Below are 24,819 nucleotides of genomic sequence, written 5' to 3'. Positions count from 1 at the left end.
GGGCACCCCCACGCTGGGCTAATTAGAGCTACCTTTTCTACTCACTTTGGAAAATAATTACACATAATAATATTCAATGCAGTGATTTAATTGACAGATGCCTGGATGGTGTGAATGTTCTGTAATTATTTCCTCATTGTTATTCGCCACAAAATCTGTTGGTAGAATATCTGTTAATTGCATATTAAACAATGAAATTTGACCATTTTAATTACGTATAGAAATAATGTGAATACCCCCTTCCTCCCTCATGTACTATGTGTGAGAGAGATTAAAAAATGGACTGTATTAAATTTTCCAGCGCTGTTTAATTACTCTATCGGCATGGGCTGACTGAGGAAACAGAGCACTGTCCTGCGGTACAAACTCCAGCTATATTGCAGTGAACGCAGCTATCAGGTATGGAACTGCATAGTTCATTGTGAACTCATCAAATTGAAATTCTGAAGACAGAATTTTTCAGTGTTTTACAACAGCAGACTGTTGTCCTGGACTATAATTAAAGATGTGTTTTTAAAAATAATGAAAAAATAAAACAGGTTTGTGTCACGTGCTTCGTCTTTCTTCAATAAACGATAATCTGTGTATTTTCAGCAGATGGCACAAATGAACGAATAACCATTTCAAATCTATATAAACGTAAAGTAACAGATGTGGACTAGGGTTTAGAAAGCATGACAGATGTTAGCAAGTCTTTTCATTGCCTATCCAAACCGTTATTTGACTCATGAATGTAGAAGTTCCATTTTTTCATTTCATGTACAATATTATATATATAAATACACATGTATATATACTTTGCATTTGGCTATTCTTCTTGAATTTGATAATTATATACATTTTTTTTTACATTTCTTAAACTTGAAAGTTTGTCCTTTCCTCACACTGAAGTCTCAGAAAAAGAATAATGTAATGACAACAGAGATTATTCACTGATGTAACAAAATATCTGATTCAGCTGATTCTTGATGGCTGTGAAATTTATCATCTAATTTATGAAGACACTGAGTCACATACTCCATTTTGCCTTGTTAGCCGCAATTATATGATTTGAAAAACAATTCTTATTTATTGCTGCTCGTCTTAAATGCTCACCAGCCTTATGGGTTTTATATCACTGAGCTACAACCCAACATACATATTCATCGCTTCTGCTATAAACAATCCAGCAGGACTGGAGAGACTTTGCATGAACAGCGCTGGCATTCAACAGCGAGTGGAAACGTTCACAGAGGTGGTGTCAAAGTACTTGTGGGTGCGCGTAGAAATGAGAACTGCATCTTAAAAAGCCGCGGTGCCGGAACACGCAGGTGCTGCCTCTCAGTTCACAGCTTCCTCCTGAGGCCGCAGCTCTTTAAGCTCGGTGAAGCGTGTTCAGTAACAGTAACTGATGCAGCGGTTTTGTGGATGAGCCGCCAGCGGTCCTTAGGGCACAGTAAGACCCTTTGGGTAATCATCCCAGTCCTGCACAGCACCACCTGCTTTGACTAGTTTATGCATTGTGACAGGCAGGCGAATGGTTGTCCTGATTGTTGATATAAATGGCTGGAAAGAGCTAAAGCAATGCTGAAACAAACCTTCAACTGGAAAAAAACTGTAGTTATGTGAGGAACTAAGAATAATAAATGAGATCTTCTCAGGACACTCATTTTACATTCATTTAGCAGGTGATTTTCTCCAAAGCGACTTCCAGTGAACTCTGTGTAGTGTTATCAGCCCACACACCTTATTCACCGCAGTGACTTACACTGCTAGATACACTACTTACACTGGGTCACTCATCCATACATCACTGGAACACACACACTCTCTCTGTCACTCACACACTGTGGATGAACCTGAACAGCAAGTCTTTGGACTGTGGGAGGAAACAAGAGCACCCGGAGGAAACCCACACAGACACGAGGAGAACATGTAAACTCCACACAGACTGAGCAGGGATCAAACCCACATCCTCTCACACCACCCAGGCCACTGTGAAACAGCAGTGCTATCCTGAGATTTTGGCCTCAAAAGGTAACAGACTTCTTATACCTCCCTATAGGAAGCACAGGAACCCGCGTATTCAGCTTTAACTTCATCTAAACGTTCTACAGTTATTTTGCCAAAACTAATGTTTTAAAAACGGTGCTTAAAGTTGCAGATTATGTTTTCTTTAGCAAATCCATCTGATGGGGGAAAACAAAATCAATATACATTTAAAACATACGGACTTTTCCCCAGTTCCATTTACTTCTACACAACTATTACTTGGCCTTTCAAAATCAAAACATACAGGTTTGTTCTGAGCATTTTCATTGTTGTTCTTTGGTGTAATTGATTCTGAAGCAATGGACCAAATGAGTAACTCTTGTGTCTGAATGCTCTGGTTCAGAAACAAATCTGCCAGAACATTTGGATAGATTCCCTTCAGCACATGCATGGTCTGCTAGTCCTTGTAATTCAGAATTGTGCTGTGTAACTCAGTTTGTTTGTTCGGATTCCCTTGGCTGTATCGATTGGCTAGCGCAAAATTGCACTGAATGGATCGTTGTGATTCATTTCTTGCTGGGAAGGTGTCCTGTTTAGTCGCTTCTGCTATGCAGAGTTACTGTGAATTTCCAGAGGTAGTCCAAAACCTCAACTGACATCGCAGTGTTCATCTGTCAAACTGGGCTTTGCACCCTTCATTACTGCAGTGCCATTCTTGAGCAAAAGGCCACATTGGATCCATGGCATGGAGGGCATTGCAAGTGATGCTTGTCAAAGGCTGACTAAGAGTATGAGCTGCCCCCATGTAGACACTTCCAGCTGTAGTACCCTTGAGAAAGGTTCTTACCCTAAATTGCTCCAGTGAAGTTACCCAGCTGTATAAATGGGTAAAAAATTGTAAATAGCTTAACATTGTAAGTCACTTTGGAGAAAAGTGCCAGCTAAGTGATTAAATGTAAAGTATAACAGCTCTCGGGACAGTGAAAACTCACTTGAATGGCTTATAGAAATATATATAATTATTCATCCAATGGGCTCATTGTTCAGTGCAATGTTTTTTTTTTTTTTTTTTTCCAGTTAATGCAGGAATTTTACATCCAGAATATGTATTTAATTCACTGCTCATTATGTGTTTCACTCGGCAAAGCTACTCTGCTCCTTCCACAACAATACCAGTTATTGTACCACTTCCTGCTTCCTACTTCCTTTCCTATGACAGTCTGAACCAACTAAAGCTAACTCTGGTAAACTTAACTCACAACTAAAATAGCAGATTCAATACTAACTTTAAAAAAATAAGCAATATAAACATCCATCCATTAAATTTCAGTACCCGCTCATTACATCACCAATTTCAGTGGATCACATTTCTTTGGACTGTGGGAGGAAACAAGAGCACCCAGAGGAAACCCATGTAGACATGGGGAGAACATGCAAACTTCACACAGACTGAGCACGACTGAACCCATGTTCTCTCACACTACTCAGGCGCTATGAGGTGGCGGCGCTACTCGAGGCACCAATCTGCAAATTTTTTAACATGTATAAAGAGCTTTTGTAACGAGGATACCCTGGTACTGTCATAAATAAACTGTTTCCCTTGTGCTTTACCAGTCAGAGTCTGAAGGTGACACTTACAGTCCAAACATTATTACTCTCCTACACGATTCATAGTACCAGTTTTAATAATTTGGATAATAAGTGGTAGAATTGAATCTTTCCAAGTAAGTGAGTATTATTACAGTCACACATAAAAAATACCGTTGATTTTAGTTACTTCCTCATGTCAGGTGTCGTATTTCTTTTTTGGGAATGATTGTGTTTTTTCCATGACAAATTATGATTAAGCAACCCTCTAATAAAGGGACCTCACCTAGTGGGGTATCTTCACAAAACAAATGGACTCTGTTAAGTGAAGGATAAGCGCAGTGATACAATACAATACAGTGACAAGGGAAAATAAAAAGCTGCTGCTGAGAGTCACAATTATATTTGCTCATCGTTCAGACAGTCCCCACCAATGAGGCCCTATTATATTATTGCAGCTTGAGTCAGATGTGTAGTTGTCTAACTTTATCTGAGCATCCAGGCGTTGAACCTGTGCCATGGCGCTAGTACAACTCGTAGGGCCTCGAGTGCATTCGCCACGGTAATCTTTTCAAAACATGGAACGCTAATACATAGAGTGTGGGGGTGCAAACCTGCTTTGACTTCAAAATTTAGGCTCCGGTTTTCTCATACCCACCCATCTGTCCTTTTTCGTTGCTTGAAGCAGAGCTCTGAGCCATGAACCCAAACAGCAGAGTGGCCAAACATGAACAGAGCCATCTGTCCTCCCTCTGCCAGTCGCCCTTTGAGGCAGAACGATCCACTGAAGTGCCACTCTGTGTGAAGTTGCAGTTCCTTTATGAAGTGCGCGTGTGTGTGTGTGTGTATAACAGAGGAATAGAAGGGGATTCATGGCACAACTATTCACTATGTTTTTCAGCTTTCACTCTAGTGGCTCCTCCGGGGAAGCATGAGCCCAGATCCATAACCTCGTTCCCGGCTGGCGCAGCTATGACAAAAGCGGCGAAGGATGCTCATCCTAGAAGGAAGGAGATGACTTAAGGGTGAGAAGCGCACATAAAGGCATCCCCATTTATTTTTAAACACAGATGGACTCCTGTGCCCAAGCAGCACAGGGCCCTGATATAAGTCTCACCACCACGCCAGAACACTAAGGCGACAGCAACTCCAATTAAACTGTCACAAATATGTATGGTTAACAGACTTTGCTCCACAGCTCAACGGGTTGCGCATTTCCCGTTGTTTTAACGTTTATAAAGCTTTACTTAAATTTGATTAAATGCACTGAATTATTAAAAAGTACTTATTTCCTTTTCTCTGCACCCGTCCTCTTAGCCTGCAGTAGAGCACTTCATTCTCTTCCGTGATACCGGCATTGGATAAGTTAGATACAAGTTCTTCCTAACCTCTCTTGGCCTTCACAGCCCAAGCAGGCAGGTTAGATAAAGATAGGAGATAAACCACTTTCTTTGTCCTCAAGCTGCGTTTCTGCATGCTCAATCAGATTTGTCCCTGTAACACCATCAAAAAAAAATTAAAACATAAATAAAAGGAAAAAAGATAGATAGATAGATAGAAATGGTTAATTCAAAGAACACATTCGAACTGAAACAGAGGTTATCACAATAATTTACATGGTTCTTCTTAGGTTTCTACTGTATATTCATCACATTTTCCATCTTTGAAAATTTTCCCATGTAATTGTGCTATTTGTCTGTAAATAAATTAGTATTCCTCATTTGTTTCCTTCATTTGGCTTTTTAATTAACTCTCATTGTTATAAGTTTGTGTTTATGTTCACCTCTTGCTCTCTTGTGTCACTTTCACTGTGGCATCATGTTTATATGATTTCAGCATCTCTTAGTCGTCATGCTGAAGCATCATCAATAATGTCATGTCATGTATAGTTCTGTAAATGTTTGGATACTCTAAAATTATAAGTTTATTATTTTGGGGGAACTGTCTGTCTTCAATTCACAATAGCAAACTGAAGAAGTGAAATGTTCCAATTATATTCATTTTCTTGTGTGTGCTGATCATTTTTAATTCAGTTTTGAACTTGAATTGATTTTAACTGATTTGCTTAAATATTAAATGTAAGCAATGTACTGGCATCCTGTCCGTGATGTATCCTCCTCCTCCTCCCTTGGCCTTACACCCAGTGATTACTGGATAGGCTCTGGACCTCATCGAACCTGCCCAGAACAAGTGGTTGATGAAAAAGAATGGATGGATGGATGGATGGATGGATGAATGGATGGATGTTTTGAAATCAAATGAATTCATGCTCCAATGTCGTGTGTGTGTGTTAGTCTGTCTTAATGGAATGTGGCACATCTTAATTTCTCCATAATAGAAAAATATATTTCTAATTTGCAGTTTACTGCAGATAAATATTTAATCCATTTTGGCCTTTTGATCAGTTTGCTCCCACCCTGCGCCTGATGCATCTCTAAAAAGAGTGACCTCGCCGCGTTCGCCAGCTCTCTGAACAACACGGACTGATTTTTAAAAAGCCTCCTTTAAAGTTTAATGAGTCTGTTAGGAACCAGGCATATGAGAGTTTGAAAAGTATTGTTTCACTTCTTTATAAATGCCGCTTTATACTGTTTAAATACTGATTTTATGCTCGCCGTATCACAGTTCTCAAAGAGACTCCAGATTACATCCCTTTTGTAGAATAATAACACAAAATTAGTATGTGGTATTATTCAGTTTTTTTTTGCTCTTTTTGTTGTATTAATTAATATTTCTTTTTACTGTCAGAATATGTGATATTAGTGGCAAACAAAAGGTTGTTATTTCAGGTCCTAAAAAGGGCTCTTCTGCTGTGCCTTGAAGAGAAGTTTTTTCAAATGCCCAAGAATTTTATTCTGTAAAGCATGACTTTACTGTACAAGCATAAGCTTTCAAGTTACTTTCGACAAAGGACAACAAAGACTTCACAACCTGTTTTGATGATATTTTGAGAGCATGTTGTGCTGCTCAAACAGATTAAACAGCCATCATTATGTGTGTCTCCAAATTACTCCCGATAGCCTTTTATTCCTAAGCAATCTTTCATAATACCATGGGTTATTTCAGGCATAGGCAGACCAGAGCGTAATGGGATCAGAGAAAAGTTCAACCTGCTTCAAAATGCTAAATAAGTGTCAAAGGAGCATAATAACACAATAAAATATGCATAACAGTATTCAGATTATCATGCTGTCAGGTCAAGCTCTCTTTCCACTTCTTATTCTTTAGATAAATAGCCACAAATGGGAAAAGGGGAGAGTGATAAGGGACGGTGCCAGCTGTGCAGCTAATTCAAATTGGTGACATCTGCGAGAGAGCAGCTCGTCTCAACACGCTGTCGGCCCAAATGAGCGCAGTTAGGAACAATATGTAGCCTAATCCATGGTAATGATCGGAAAAAATTGGACTGGAACGTGTAGGCCGGACATTCGGCGTGTAGATGTCGACAGGTTGTACCACAAGGACTGAGACGCAGGAATTAGTTATACATGAATTATTGAATCTGTAAATGAGCGGGTTATGGAAGCAGTGTGATGCTAGAGGGAGTTCACAGTACCAAGGTCACATGTGACATAAGAGCATCTAAATAAGGCGGCACTAATGGCTAAGGACACAACTTCCTGGTTCAATTCCACACTGTGCCTCTGAGTCAGAACTTCAGTTTCTGTTGAAATATTTAACCTTAGCCAATTTTATGTTTTCTCTGGGAAACCAAGAAGTTCCAGGTAAACAGCAAACGTGCTGCAATAATAATAACCTATAATAGTGATTTACGTTGACATGTATTCATTTAGCAGATGCTTTTCTCCAAAGTGATGCACATCTCATAGAAATTACAATTTGTTCATTACATTCGGAGAAAGAAACACTTAGATGTAGACATGTGGTTCTTATGTACAATTAGTTTGTTTCTTTCCACCACATGAACCAATGTTCATCGCACGAGTAGCTCCATAAAACTTTATCCAAATTTTGATGATTCCTGATCACCTTACAAGTATTTTTTTTTTTTTTTTTGAGATACATATAAACATTTACATTACATTACAGAAGTAGCTGTGTAAAGGTTTATCTGGGCATCATCTTAAAGTTATGGAGCAAGAACATTTGCACCTTACATGAGCTTAAGAGATCATGGGCAAAGTGAGTGTGGAAGAGGTGAGATTTAAGACCCTTTTAAAATGTGGACAGAGCTTCAGCAGTTCTGAGTGAAAGGGGGAAGTCATTCCACCACAACAGAGCCAGAACCAAGAACCTCCGCGCTTTACCTTTCGTGCGATTTATTAATAATAAACCAATGATAATAATATTGTGGATAATGAACCAAGTGGAATGACCTTGTGCGGAGAACTTACCAGACTTTCTCATACCATAACTTCAACAGCACATGTTTGTCAGACTCCTCGATATTGCTTTTTTTCTTAATTCATGTGAGATGAAATGATGGAAAAAATGGAAGAATCTTAGAGTATGAATGAGGAATTCATAGAAATATGATCAGGCATGTGCAATACACTAGTGGTCTGGTTGGCCTTTTGCAAGCAAACTATTAGATCCCAGATATTCTAAGTGTGTTCATCCAGTGTGTGTGTGTGTGTGTGTGTGTGTGTTGGAGGCCATGTGTATGGATTGAAAAGAAGCTGATATGGCTGTGAGTTTGCTGGCAACATTAAATAACCCTAAACTTAAATCCGAAGGTGTAAATTATTTTTTTCTACTTTAGCATACTGTACTGTATTTCACTGTATTTACATATTTAAAGTATTTTTCACTTTTGCTACACAACAACATGCAGGTAGCCTGAAAAATCCAGGTAACTGTCAGTGTATTTAGCGCTCGGGCACAGGGCTCTGGTTTCATTTGTTTTCTCTTCATAGTTTGTTTTGTGAAACCCTTTTTTAAAATGTATTTCTGCCTTCTGCTGGTTTGTCCCCTGAGATCCGGTTCAAAAGCAATCAGAATCACGACCCTGTGCCCGATTTCAAAAGAAACAAATTAGTTTAGATAATAGAGTGAGTCAAGGACAATTATGTTTTCAGGGCTGTTTCAGGAGTGTTCTGTTATTCTGTGTCATCAGTTTACACCCTGTTCCCTTTTCCCCTTCACTGAGCATGATTTAATCATCTATTAGTGTTACCATTGTTTTTCACTACACTTACATCGAGGTTTGTCCTAAACACCACAGTATTTTTCATTCTCACCGATTTATGGGAATACAACTGCAGGTTTGCATGTCACCTTCAGCTTAGCGAGCTTTGTAAGAAATATGGGAAATTAAACAAATTGCCATGGGGGAACATGTTATGTATGACCCTGAAAATTTAAAGTACTATATAGTAAGAGGCTTCGGTGGGGGGGTTATACTTTAGTAACTATTTTAAAAAATTTTAATTATTCAATATGACTTGACCAAAGTGCTTGATCACGTAAATACAAAATATTTGTAAAACTTGGTTAAATCTTAGAAGCAACATGTCATATTGTTATCCTGCAATGGACTGGCGTTCCATCCAAGGTGTACCACCCTGCCTTGTGTCTAGGGATTCTGGGATAGGCTCTTTACTCCAACAACCCTGACCAGTACAAGCAGTTAGTGACAGTTTTTAGATGGTATATTGTACATATTTTTGACAACAAGTAGAACTGTGCATCTTGAGTTTTTTTTTTTTTTTCTAATCATATTGTAGTATATTCATGATAATCACTGCTTCATTACTAATTAATTACTATTTCAACTTGGGAAACCATATCCACTGAACATCTGTCCCTGTTTCCCATTGTAACAATAGCAGTGGTGGAGTTTCTGTATTTCTGGCCATGCGCAGTCCTCACTTCCAGTTGGCATAAAAGGTTTCCCACACCGTGTTCTTCTAACCTCCTCAAATGAAGATAATGTTTATTCATTTAGTTGATGCTTTTCTCCAAAGAAACATACAGTGTTAAGTTACTTACAAAAACTTATCCATTTATGCAGCTGGGGAAAATTTTTACTGGGCCAATTTTAGGGTAAATACCTTGCTCAAGGGTACTACTGCCAGAGGTGGGAATCGAACCAGTTGCAGTAAGTATAACCTCTAAGCTACCAGCTGCCCCCCTAAGATATCGCAATAGTTCTGGAACTGTAAATAGCTGTAGCTACCTTTCTCTCTGCAATCTTTGCCCACCTCTTTTTCACGTAGAACCTGGATCTCAATCCAACTCCTGTCCTTTAGGATCATACCTGGCCCAGATTAACAGTGCCATTATGCTGCAAGCTCCAACACTCGCGAGATGATTGTGGGCCGCCCGGTAGGACAGACAGCGTTCTCATTGAGATCCGGCCAGCACATTCCCAGACTCCCGAGGGAAAGAGCCGCTCTAACAGCCAACAGAAGAAAGTAATAATGAAAACTTAAAGTAATTAAACATCAAGGCAGTGGAAGCGGCCGCACTAATCCCTACGACCCAGTTGATTCCGCCCTTCCAGAACCATTTACACTTTCATTAAACAGATTAGTCAGGCAGAACAGAATCATGTTGAGAGTCTGCTCGGACACGTGATGAACCCACGGCCTCAACTGCCACACTATTCCATCTTGACATAATTGGAATGTGTTGCCTCGCGTCACTCTGCCTGTAGATCGCGCAGCTCTTCCGCCGAGGCTTTCAGCTCTGCTGAAGTCTTACTTTCACAAAGAGAATGTGATACCGTGAGCTTCGTGTGCATGTGACAAATAAAATCTTGAAATCTGAAATCTTGAAATCTGTGTCATTCATTTCAAAATGTAAAAATAACAAAATTCTGAAAGGATTTCAAAGCAGTTTTGCTGCTGACTGAGCTACATTAAACAAAAGTGACTGAAAAGGCAACACAGATTGGATTTCCAAACTGTATGGTATGGAGAAGTATAAGGTCTTCAAAATAGTGAGGAGACAATCGATTGCTATTTCTATATGCAATTTGGAGATTGTTAAAGAATGCATGGCTGAATTTCGTGTCTAATATCCAACTATTGTTATTGTTACGAACAATGACTTCTTTGCTTAGCTGACACCGTCATCCACAGTAATAAAGTAACACTTTCATTCAATTATAGGTTTTCTTGTTTCCTAAAAGGTTAGCACAAATGAATGTAAAGTTTCATTCATTCATTCGTTCGTTCGTTCGTTCGTTCATTCATTCACTGAAAATTCAGTTTATTTGTTTGAATTTGTTGTCAAAGAATGGTTTAAACTTTGTTCACTATGCTGTAGGATTAAATTATTTCTGCACATTACTGCTTTTGCTCTCTTTGAAACCTCCATGTGAACAAACAGAGCCTCGTCTGGCGAAAAAAAAAAAAATCTTCTGTTGTTGTTGATGTTTTGAATATTCAGTGTTCTGACCTTGCTTGGAACTTTGCTGAATTTTTGGGACAGAAGCAGCATTTGGTTCTGCCTTTTTCACAGCCGTCAATTCTTGGACGTGTGTAGGATTTCCATAGGGACTACAGGCCTCCCTCTCTGAATATAATGATGTGCGTAGGGGGCATGATGTTGCCTTCTGCCCTCCTCGCTGGCAGGGAGAGTTCTAGTTACATCACTCTAAATGGGTATTTCATTGATTGCTCTTGTTCATTCTCAGCATCCCAGAATACACCGTGATTTCTGACCTTCCATTACATTTCATTACACAAAGCCAAGAAATCATATGAACACAATTTATAGTCTAATCAAGTTCTTTCAATCAGCAAAACTCCTTTTTATGAAGAAAAGATGTATGGGAGAATAATTGTCTTAATTTTAATCTAATGTTGGTTTTCATTAGAACATGCACAAGGTGTAAAAGGCACAACAGTCAAACTGAGGTAAAGCCATTATTTAATCAAGACAAAACAATTGTTTATACGTTCAAATTCAGCAGTTATGCATCATCTTCATCTAATTGCTCTTCGTGTGGAATTTGCTAAACTTCGAATCATCTTTTTAGCTTGTGAAATAATCACTCTGGGAATGAAACCTTAAAAAAATAAATTAACAATCTGATTGGAATAATTGCTTTGCTGTCTGAACCCACCAATTAAATGTCATGTCATACTTTGATAGCTAAATTGGAATTTAAATTAAGCGTAAAGTATCCCGGCTTTAGCATTTTGCTGTCATCACTGTCTTGTTGAAATATTAATCTAAAGTATTGCATTCGATTGATGAGATTTTTCTTCTATTTTCTGTGTGTATTTTATGTCTCACATATGATCATGGTTCAGTACTACTGAAAAATTGCAAATGGGTGCAATATACAGTATATACAGTCTTCCTGTATAGCAGGGTCCCATATAGGTAACCTCTCAATATATGAATAAATACAGTATATATAGGGCTTACCTATATATATGTGTGTTACAAGAGCTTATATATGTGTCTATATATATATATATATGAATATACTGTATATATATCTGTGTGTGTGTATTTATATATATGTTTGTGCATATACATATGTATATATAATATACATTTTTCATACAATTATTTTTTTTGTTTCACGTTTCTCGTTTTTTAAAAGGCTTATTATTGAGGACAAAGCCATTTTACAGCCACAAGTGACTGAGAAACAGTGAAAATAGGCATTTTACTCCTGCTGTTGCTTAGTGTTATTTCAGTGAGTGGCAGATTTTTAAAAGGAACAATTTAGTCCCAGTGCACCGCAGCTCCCGTGTGGCTTTCAGCCTGCCTTGCGCACCAGTACACTACAGTTCAGTGAGCGAAACCATTATAAAAATGTGTGAGCAATAAAAATGATTAATAAAAGAAAGCCAGCTGTCTGTATTGCATTATTTCAGCCAGTGGTTTGTGGATAAAACAAATCAGTGCTTGAGCAACACAGCTTCCAGGTCATCTTTACGCTGGTATAAGGACAACTGGAAAAAAAAACAGAATTTAAATGCTACAAGTGAAGTCTTTCGAAACCAGCTAGAGCCTTTCTCCCAGTGCTTCTGTGTGTGTTCACAAACACCGCACTCACATCAGATGGCCGCTGTAATAGTATACGCCAGGTTCGAAAACTCTGCTTAAAATGGGTGAAAGGGGGCGTTTTGAAAAGAGATAAAACAAATCATGCACCACACCTGCTACAGAAATGGAGCTTTTCGAATGAAGGGATGCAGTGATTGCAGTAAAGATTGTGCTCAAGGGTATGAGTATGGATGCAGGGAATTTTTGTTTAACAAAAGTGAGACATGGGCAGTCGTGGAAGGATGCAACTGCTCAAACAGTTAGTCTTCCGTTGCTAAATTCCGTATTAGACCGCATGGTTTGAAATATATCCTATTAAAAGACTAATCCATCCACTGGGAGGTGGCGGTACACCCTGGACAGGATGCCGATTAAAGGAATAATACACATCTAGGAGAAAACAGCATATGATAAGGCTAGTTTTTTCTTTCGTCATTCAGCGTCGCCATATCAGTGGCTACAGATTCCACATGTTCCTCGCAACCTGCACAGCACACCGTGCTCCTTTATCCGCACGGAACATGCGGCGGGCTTCAGCAAAGTGGCCTTTTCCCACCAGCACACCCCCTCAGTCTGACACACTCCTTTTAATGAGCCCATTTTCTTTACACGTTTAAAAAAAAACACTTCTAAAAGAAGCTGTCGCCTTGTTAAGAACATTCCGGATGAATCTGAGAAGGGAAACAGCGTGGCTTTGTAGCATTGTTGCCGAAAGGCAAACGAAGCTCAGCGAAATTCATTCATAATACACTACAAGGGAAATATCAAAGCAAATATATCAACTGTATGAAAGATCTGTAAACATGCTGTGTGACGATAACAAGCTGCGCTGTTTTGACAGCTAGTCTTCAGCTACGGCTTTAGAAATGGTTAGGAAAACATAATTAATAAGGAAGTTAACGTTACTGGAATGAAACTTAAAAATGGGCAGGTCAGACACCGGAGCGTCAGGTATGAATATGTGATTATGCTGTGCAGCAAAGAATTTTGCCGTGACATGAAATACATGATTCTTACCAGATGTGCAAACTGATTTTTTTGATACCTCCTCAAGTTTTTGCACGCAAAAAAAATTCTTAAGGGCGAAATTCAATGCGAACCAGTTGAACAAATGGCTGAAACACATGAAGCTAAGGAGCGCAAATGTCACCCAAGATACACTTTTTCACATTCTCATTTGGTTTATTTTCGTCAAACTTGAATTTCACGAGAGATGAGCATGGAGAAAGATTCCATCGGGATATTTCTTGAATGGAGAAAAGATGTACGGGAAGATGGTCACCAAACATGCCTGGTAACCGAAGCTGGAATCTCAGGTTCCCAGAGTCCAGTTACAAAGAAAATGGTCCTAGAAAAGCTTTTTAAAACATTTGTTCAAAATATAGTTTACATTATAATTAATAAAGGAACACTTTTGCATGCCTTTAGCAGTGCTATATAATCTATTATGTAATATATATTATGTCTTATATATTATACATCATATATAAATATAGCTGCATCTATGTCTCTCTTTCTGCTAATGTAATGAACACATTGTATTTTTTATGAGATGTACATCGCTTTGGAGAAAAGTTTCTGCTAAATGAATAAATGTAAATATACGGTGTTTTTAGTTTTTTTTTTGGTAGGTGATTCAACATTTTGAATTTCAAGTTCAAATTCAGGACAAGTGATTTATTAAAAATCACCTATATTTTTTCAGCAGTAAGATAAAAAGTTTGAACACGTTGATCGTCGTCATTAGCGAAAAAGGGAAGAGCGTGGCCTCATCCTCAGTGTGTGAATAAAGGAGACGAGCACTGTGAGGGTGATGTGAGGGTGATACCCTGGGTTTCTCAATCTTCACACAGCTGACCTAGTTGAGAGGCTGTAGAGACAGTAAAAACACAGGTTTTCCAGCCGTGTTTGGCCTAGTGGGACGCGTGGAGCAGCAGAGCAGTGGAGCGTGTTAAAATATCCCGGGGAGGTTGCGCCACATTGCCCCAGGAAACCTCTGGCACTCCGTCCCAAATTGGGCATGGCAGAGCAAAAAACACACACACATACACACACGCATACACACACACACCTGTCTCCCAGCACATACCAACAAGGACATATTTGCGTCTGCGTGTGGGGCCTGTGCGGCAAACCTGGGTGCAGGATGTGACACCTGGGACAGGAGGTAACAGCGGGGAGGTCATGGGGGGCAGGAGGAAGCCTCGCCTCGGAGCCCTTCACTGACATCACGGGAGCGATTTGGCAGCCAATTTACGTCAAAGTGACTCACAAGTCAGAAATACATGCTAATCCATGTGATATTAAACCGAAAGGACTCAGAAACCCTGAACAGTACGAACAGGGAAAAAACAGGCTGCCCTTGGGGCCACATCCTGGCTTCTTAGGTCCAGTTAAAGAATATTTTAAGCAATTTAGTTTTTTTCATCAGGTAACAATATCAAAGAGAGCAGAGAGTGGAGGAGAGTCATAAACCTGGAGCTTCTCTTCTCTTGCAAAAGAATTACACCTCAAAAGGAAGGTAGATAATTTAATAGGCCTGATCATTTTTGTACAAGCGGGCCCCGTTTACGATGGAGTTATGTTCCACGAAACCCATCGTAAGCAGAAATGAGCGTAGGTCGAAAATGCATTTAATGCACCTTATACACACCTCTGCGTGACAGACTGGGAGATGTTGATCGCTGCCGCTGCCCGGCATCACCGGAGAGTATCGTTCCGCATTTCGTTTGTCCCGGGAAAAAATCAAAATTCAAAATTCGAAGTACGGTTTCTACTGAATGTCTATCGCCAACTCACTATCACAAAGTCAAAAAATCGTGACCCATCGTAAATCAAGGAGCCTCTGTATTAAAAAACTGTTAAACTGTTATGCACTTCTTTTTTTGTGGACAACGTATACATTTACATCGCATTTACACTTACATCAATGGCTGCAGTGTCAAACTCATTTTCCTGGTATCTATATTTTGTTTCAGTCTGAACTCTTGATGTATACTTTTTTGCATAAACTGCTGAGTCCAAAAGACATAGCAAAATTAAGCAATGAACCATTCTTCTAAATCTCATAAATCAGTTTTATGCTAAGATTTATTGTGTTCTTTAAAATATTTTTAAAGCTTGCATGAATAAAACAGGTCATTATTTTGATTGATAATGATTACTTAGTCATTGTTAACTGTTAAACAATTGAGCCCGCTGCATGTTATGGTCTAATTGATTAATCAACATGTAGTCTTTAGCTTCTCCAGGCCTCGTATTATAACGAAATTAAGTGAAAAAATGTAAAGGGTAGTAAAAAAATTAGAGACCTAAAGGGCACTGGAAAATTATTTTTTGTATTTATGCCACAGAGAAGGAAATATTAGTCACAGGAATGTGGTCACATCATCAGTGAACAGAAATGTCAAATGTTACTCTGCACAAGTCTTGAGAATGTTGTCCAGTTCAGCGAGAAGTGTGTCATCATAATGAATTATCTGCTTTTTGCTTCACAGATTATATTCCAGAGTACAGTTTTCCAAGAGCTTTTCTTCACTGTTCCCCTTTAATCACTTACAAATTGTCTGGAGATTCTTAAAAAATGCATGACTGAATTTCATGTCTAATATCCAGCTATTGTTACTCTTATGAAGAATGACTTTTTCGCTTAGCTGACACCGTCATTCAGAGTAATAAAGTAACACTTTCATTCAATTATAGCTTTTCTCTTTTTTTCCTTAAAGGTTTAACACAGCATCTCGAGGACATTTAGACAAAGAAATCTGAGGTTCCGAGCCTGTAAGCACTATGCTGCCTGCTGCGCTGAAATGCGGTTCATCTCTCATCCAGAACAATTACACGCGGAGCAAATTTTGCTTTCTCTTCTCGGTTACATATTCAATAGCAAAAAATGTGTGTTGTGAAATTTAAGCAAGCAAAACAAACGAAAGATGAGTTACAGCAACTGCATTCTTTTCGAGCATCCAGTCAGAGACCCTTTCTTCTGACACTGAACTGAATGACGAATGAACGAACAAATGAACAAACGAAAGAATGAACGAACAAACCAATAAGCAAACAAAGCCGTATCAATCTCAGAAGGAAACACCACTAGGTTCCAGCAGCATACAATCTACAACATATATGCACTCATACTGACACCTGTACATATCTTGAAGAAGTAGAAATGTCAACAATCCTGCGAATTTAACAATCGCACAAAACCCCAAAACTGTTTTTGTGAAAGACAAGAAGTAACTTGGGGTTCGTTTTGAAGAGTTAGATACATGATGTCTTTTATTACAGTCAGTTTTTTTTTTTCGAAATGACAAGAAATACCTTATATGAGGAGAAAGACCAGTGTAAAATAAACACATTTCTGTTTCACATCACACTGTGCTTGATGGGTCTTTAAAGTCTTTGGTCTCTCTATGGATCCTCTGGAACATCTAGAAGGATTCCATACATGTTGAATGGCCATTTTTATTCCTGAGGTTGTTTAAAAGCAGTATTCCGTTCTGGACCGTTTTCCGGCCTGGGTACAAACAATCAGCTGAAAATCACTGCACACTAGTACAAGCCTTTAAAACAAGAGCCCAAATTTGAGCTGTTAACGAAGCAGAAAATGAATAAGGTTCACAGGATATAAAGGTCTTGTCTTCTCCACAGTGCTGTACTGCCTCCTGCCATCAGATTCACCACTCATTTTGAGGTAAAATGGTGCAGCTCTGGTGCTGCGGTTGAACTGAAAGCTGCTGTGGGTAAAAGAAAGGACCCAAGGACCTTGATTTGTCCTTTAGAGATTATACAGTAACTGGTCATCTTTATGTGCCAAAGCCTGCCCTGCCAGCACCTCCCTTAGCATCTAGGAACAAAACCTGAATGTTATTCATAGAATCTCTCTAGTTTTCCTTCATAGGATATTCCCAGGAACCTAGCTGTGTTAATGTAAGGCCGAAAACATAAGGCCATTCTGAGCACTTTGGTCCATTTATTCTGTAAATTTGACGGGATAGAAGATTACTGGTCTGGGCTTCACTCAAACACCTACAGTAAAGAAAAACATTTCATTTGTCCCCTCTGTGTTTTTGTTAAACAGCAACCCAAATTGTTTTTTTTTTCTTTTTTTTTCGATGAACTTATGTAAAGCAGGCAAGGATATGTACGTATTTTATTGCTATGGTCAGTACCCAAAGTTCTCTTATAGTGAGGGTAGCTTATGGTGAGTAACGCTGCTGTCTCACAGCCCCTGGGTGGTGTGAGAGGATGTGAGTTCAATCCCCACTCACTCTGTGTGGAGGTTGCATGTTCTCCTGTGTCTGTGTGGGTTTCTTCCAGGTGCTCTTGTTTCCTCCCACAGTCCAAAGACATGCTGTTCAGGTTCACCCATACTGTGTGTGTGTGTGTGTGTATTCCACTGATGTATGGATGAGTGACCCAGTGTAAGCAGTGTATCTAGCAGTGTAAGTCACCGCATTGAATAAGGTGTGTGGGCTGATAACACTACACAGAGTTCAGCAGAAGTCACTTTGGAAAAAAGCGTCTGCTAAATAAATAAATGTAAAGAAAAGAAAGCCGTTGAGTCCGATAGAAGGCAGATTCCATCTGTCCACTTCTGAGATGCCCATGTGAAAGGGTATCATACCAAGTCTTTTTCCTCCTGTGTTTTTAACATCATTGGTACTCTGAAATTCTTATTGCGTAACCAGAAACCATGAAGTTTGGCTTCTTCACGTCTGTTGCAAAATCACAGCGAGCATCGGCTTCATTACTTAGGAGGTTTTTCTTTGTGCTTCCTGGCTTTCACTCTCAGCCTGTTTTACACATATCCTATAATGAAGCCTGAAAGGAACAAAAAAAGTTTTTGTGCAGACAGCTTCCGAGTCCAGCGAAACAATGCGATGTTTCAGGAGCGACAATGACTTGTCGAATTGAGTTCTTGGGCTGCATTCGAACTGCTGACAGCTGAATGACGCAGCAGGTGCGAAGAGGCACCTCTCGTCCCGGCTCCGCAAGCAGAACAGATGCTGATTCAGAATTACAGGAGGAACGTCGATGACTGCTGCCCGGAACAGCCCCGCGCGCTTCGCTCAAATCAAGGTGCAATCGACAGCTCCCTTTGCCAGGGCTCACATTGGAAGGGCACGGCGACTGCGCAGCCTGCGTCTGTCCAACTTTCTCAGCTCAGAATGCTTACTGAGCCAGGCTGACTGAGCCCTTTTAGCTTGTCATTCTTGGCATGTCCTAAATCTTTAGTCCCTGCTATAACTTTAAAATGGGAAAAATGCCACACTGAAAAACGTTTTTATTAATTTGTTTGTTTCTGTATTTTATTTATTGTTTTTACTTACTATGATGTTATCTTTGTTTTTTGTGGGGAGCATGATTTGTGAAAGGTGCCGCACTGATTCGATGCAGATGTAGGTTTGCTTTGCCAGCGGGGGAGAACATTATACATCTGCAGACCATGAAACTATTTTGAGCGATATTGACCCATCTGTTATCCTGGCCGGACTGCAAAGTACCTCTGGAGAAAAAGGCCTCTGGTCTCCGTTGCAGGATGTCTTTCTATATGTGGGGTTCTGGTGTGAAATAAGCGTTCGGAGTGATAAAAATAATTTGACATCCATGTTACATGTGAGCAAAACAAAGGGCCCCACAAAATGAGACACACCAGATAAAGAGGCTTTTAAATTTTGTCTCAAAATTTTCTAGTTTACTGGAAAATTGGTGTTTGCTAGAATATTCGGGACAAAGTATTACACTGTCTGAAACATCTATTCATTTTCCCCACTTTTAAGGAAGTGGACATTTAATTACAATGATAATAAAAACATTAGGTTTATCAAACAGAAGACATAACCTCTTTAGCCGTAGTTGGTAGAATAGTGGTTAGCGTAGTTACATGGGGACCCACAGGTTATAGGTTTGAATCCTGCCTCTAGCTGTAATATCCTTGTGCAAGGTACTTACACTAAAACTGTTTCAATCTATATTACCCAGCTGTATAAACTGGTAGATTATTATAAACAGTTTAACATTGGAAGTTGCTTTGGAGAAAAGCATCAATTAAATAAGAAAACGTAGTAATAAAAAGTACCTTTTCATCCTTCTTTTCTGTTAAATTATTTAAAGAAAACACTGTTACATTAAATGGGACATACAGTAACTAAATTGCACCTGAAGATTTTTAATGTATCACAAATCTTAAAATGGGACGATTAAATTCCTGCGTTTCTGAGGGTATCAATCAAAAACAAAATAAATAAACTGTGTGTGATCACTCTGATAAACTTCAATTTCAATTATATATAAATAATATATAAATTGCCTGCGTTGCTAAACGATGGAAACTTTTCAGAGATTTGCAGAAAGGGAGTACATCCCGCTTCCATTTGGTCTTTTCACATCGAGCGGATGGTGACAACGCTGCGGTGTCTCTCTGCACCATGACCGATGTCCTCCATCATCCTTCATCATCCTCCACCGTTTGCACAAAAAGAGGAAGCCCTGTCAGCTGATTGTTCTCATATAAAACATTACATCTCAGTTAAGACTCAAATGTTTCTTGACAGGAAAAACTGCAATGAGATTAATTACTGGGGACTGAAACCAGTTAAAAAAGGACATTTCTCTGCCTCACAGACCATTAAAATGATAGAATATAACAGTTATATACTCTACGTTACCTCTTTCCTTCATGACCGCAATTGTCTCTGTCAGCATGCATGTATCTGAGAATTATATGTAAATTTTAACATCATATTTAAAATTGTCATAATGCATTACTTCTACTTGTGTTAGTTTCTATAGTTTGTGGTAACATAAAATGTCAGATAAACCTCACAGAGCATTTTCCTTTTTTCCCCACAGTAAAAGTATCTCTCTCTCTCTCTCTCTCTCTCGTTCTTGATAGATAGATAGATAGATAGATAGATAGATAGATAGATAGATAGATTATTATACAGGACTGTGCAAAAGTTTAGGCACTTTGTTGGGGAAAAAAGATGTAAAGTGAGAATGCTTCCAGAAATAATGCTCATAATTAAAAAATTTCCTACAAAGCTTTGTAATAATCAATCATCAACGACTGCTTGGTGCAGCGGGTTTGGCCGAATCCTGCTCTCTGGTGGGTCTGGGGTATGAGTCCCGCTTGGGGTGCCTTGTGATAGACTGGTGTCCCATCCTGGGTGTGTCCCCTCCTCCTCCTCCAGCCTTCTGCCTTGTGGTGCCGGCTCACTGTAAAACTGTAACTTCTTGCAAACGGAATGCTTGGAAATTTAAAACATCCTCTTTCCCATTGACACTAATACAGAAGACAAATAACTATATAAAACAGATATTTTTGTGAAACATCTAAGTGCCTAAGACTTTTGCACAGTACTGTATATAATTTATATATCTTCACATATATGTTCTTCTTTTAATCTCAAGGGAATAAGTAAAAAAAACACCTAACCAAGATCAGTTCATACTTTTCTGAAGTTAAGCCAGTTCCAACTAAGCAAGGAAACAATCCAAGTAGAACAAAAAGATCCAACTTCACCAGGAGTCCGAAAGCAGTTAGCAACTGATTTCTGACAAGGTAAGATAAACAGATCGCAAACATTTTATCTTCTCACTGAGGAGCCCCTGCTAATGCTCCCACCAGCAGTGCATCCGCTGTCAATATCGGAAAATCCCCGCATCTACAGAGAAGCAAATTACTTTTGTCCGAATACCGGTGCGTTCTTTTATGAGCTTAAAGCTCCACAGCTTTTGAAATAAACTGAAAAACATAATGGATTCTTGGTAGCACTTTTCCAAAGTCTGGAGCATCATGACTTGCCCCCACATAACACCTCCAGCTGGACTTCCACGACACTTTTGTGGGCATACTGGACATGTTGGGAAGATAACCTACAGCCCACATGCCATATCCTCCATTTATCAAACATATTTTTAACACAGTTATTGAAGTCTTCAGGAAAATGTCCAACAAATCTGCCCAGCACTTTTAAAGGTGGTTCAGACAGAGCAGACTCTGTACATGTGTGTGCCATGTGACTGTTGATGACCTACAACGTTCTACAATGTTCGTCTCGCAGTAGCTCTGTAAGTAGTTCCAGCAGCCAGTAGTGCTGGACACACCAGGTCTTCTATGGATGTGTCCATTGTGGAAAATACCAGAATTGCGTTGAGATGTAACAAGGTCCCTCAGACTGTCATTGTTACATCTCAACCCAATCGTATATGTGTAAAACTCAAGTGCAGCTGAGTTTCACATACGTACGATGATTATACCTATAATTATCTTGTATGTGCAAAAACTCGAAAATGATAAAAAGTCAAAAAATGCACATCTAGGAAATATACTACAGCTATGCTAAAAATGAAGTTTAATGACTTTGTTCCAGACGTGGTCACGTATCGAGCCGCTCTTTTCTGAGAGCACAAAAACTGTCGAGGATGAAAATTAGCAGGGTTAGGAATTCAATTAAAACATCCCAGAAGGAAATGAGAAAAAAGACGTAGCTGGATGGTGTAAATTTTGCATTATGCTTAGAATCCCATAAGGAGACATTAAACATCCGATTCATCGGTCAAAGTCATCCAGTCGTCTTCATCAAAAATGCACCAGAACCGACAACGATCGCTCTCGTTCGCGCAGATGGGAGATCAAATTAAGTTTTCCACATGGAATAATATGCGGTGAAAGAGGTCTAAATCGAATGAAACGGCTTGGACGGCATGTATGGAAAAGCGCAATGCGATATTCCATAATTTACCTCTCATTATCATAAATACATGGAGAGTATTAATTAGGCTGTCATCGGCGAAATGGAACAGCTTTCGTCCGTCTGCAGAGGGACTTTCGCTTCAAACTGTCAATGCTTGGTGGGGGGGGCGTGCCAAAGTAATTCACAGAGTGCATTAAGTTTCTCGAGATTTACTCAGTGTTTACTTTCCAAACTTTCCTATCACCCCTGCACACACCCTTAATGCCCTCAACTGACTGTCACACAGCACATTCCGAGGCCCCCGCTCTGCAGGCCGGTGACACTGCCACTCTACTAATTTCCATGGCTCTCGAGCGTTGCCGGCCAACCATGATTTTCGCTTTCTGGAAAGAGGATAAAGAGGAGTGGAGAAGAGTGAGTGTCGTTCCTATTTTAAACCGTTCTCGAAAAGAGAGAGAAGGGGAGAGAGAACACGAGAGAGGACGGACTCGCTCTTCTCGGAAAGCAATCTCATCCTCTTGTGGGGGGAGAAGCGATTTCGACGGCAGGACCTCTCAAAGCAAATCTCCCCTGCGCTCTTACACCCGTCGCCACGGCAGCCAATCAGATTCCCGAAAGGAACATAATTGGTTTCATTCAGTCTTCCTGAGCGCCGCCGACTTCGAAATTTGAAAGGCGGGATGGCGTTTGATAACAAAACCGTATATGCTTCAGGACCTCGAGGGGTCATCTTCTAAAAGACTTTTGTAACTTCCAGCAGATAGTGGTGCACTTTCTGAAATCACGTTCTACCATCTTAAAAGCCGTGCGTCTGTCAAACGGACACGGCAGTGGAAATGTGTGCAGTGCGGCGACGGCAGCTATCAGTCCAACATGTTCCCTAAAAACCGCATTCAGGATTGTGGTAGATGACTCCATTTTACCTGACTTTGAAGCCTACTTCATAGGCACTTTCTTTTAACTGTTACATTGGCCATGTACTACACTTTGTACTGGATACAGAGTAAAGCAGCTGCGTTAATGGTGCTCATAGCAGAACAATGCAGATTGCTTATGCACTTTTGGGGTTTTTTTTGTTGCTAAATATTGGTGTGTATTTGTGTAACAGTACAATCCTTGTGTAGACTAGAAAATCCCTCAGCAGCCTGCATGAAATGTATTCACACAACGTCAGCGGGAAATACCAAATATAGGTCTGTCCAGCCTGCTCTCCAAGTGATCAGTCTCTGTAGTTCAGTCAACAGCATACCGCCGGGACAGCATGCAGGTTCCTCCAAAAAAAAGAGTTGCAATCACATCCATGACATTGATTTTGGGCATGCGGATGACAGGTGCGCACACCTGCGCACACGCCAGAGTTACCTGTCCCTGTCCTATAGTGTAGAGATTCTCGCAGCCAATTTGGACAACCTTCGGTGAAAAGTTGCACATTTTAAGACAAACAAACTCTTCCTAATCTGCCACCACCGTTCAACATGCTATCTGAAGCTGTTAATGTGGCTCTGACTGAACCTTACGCTACATACAGCAGAGTTTTTCATAAACTATAAATTTAAAATAATTTCTTAAATAAAAAAAAATTAAATGATTATAAAATAACTACCACTGTTTTATTTATCACTATCTATAATCACTGTTCAATAGCTTACAGGATCAATTGTTTGATATTCATTAAATAATTAATACATTAATCTATTGCAATTCATATATTTTAAAGCTACAAAAGCAAAAGTGGTTAGTGGGTAGATTTATAACATGAAAATTGGTGGTTCAGCTCTATCTACAGTGTCTTTTACCATTTTACACCCCTCTCCTGTTCTACAGACACTCATTCTATAGATACTTACTTATCCAGCTTTCAAGAATTTGTGCCACTCACCGAGTACAAGGACGCTGTGCCAATTATCCAGACAGTTCGGTTCATCAGTGCCGAAAATTTGCAGTAAAATTTCTCCGGCCGGGAACAAAAGCTGCATATTCAGATGATGCATTAGTCCCGGTGGATGAACACACACAGAGGTGTGTAGGATGGTGGGAATGAAAATCATATATGATCTTGTTCACATCTGTACATTGTTGTTTTCAGCAATGAAAGGAAAACTACTTTAGCAAGTCAGACATTTTTTTCAATAGAATAATTTAACAATATTTTGTAGAGTAATAAAGAGCTAGAATGAATTCATTCATGGTTTTGTATACTTTGGGTCATTTTTACATGATCTTGTGCTCTTCCTGAAATGGATTACATGTTTTTCCATAAAGAAAAAATTGGCAGCTAAGAGTTGCGACCATGTCCCCACTTGCTGGATGATCATTCACCCCTTGGGAGCAGGAAAAGCACCAGGTGTGGCCACTGAAGACATGCCAGACTTCATGGAGAGAACTGAAGGGAAGGACAGTGGAACAGTACAGGCCTAAGTTTGTTCTCTTATTGTTTGTAATTTGTCAAAAACTAAATTTTGCCCTTCAAGGACTGCTGGTTGTATAGCGGTTAGGACTGTTGTCTTTTAATCTAGAGGTTGTAGGTTCAATCCCTACCTCTGTACTCTTGAGTGCCCTTGAGCAATATACTTCCACTAAAATAACA

Source organism: Scleropages formosus, chromosome 19, assembly GCF_900964775.1.
Source record: "Scleropages formosus chromosome 19, fSclFor1.1, whole genome shotgun sequence".
Taxonomy (NCBI): Eukaryota; Metazoa; Chordata; class Actinopteri; order Osteoglossiformes; family Osteoglossidae; genus Scleropages; species Scleropages formosus.
The sequence above is the reverse complement of the archived record's forward strand: the minus strand, read 5'-3'. Positions refer to the sequence as shown.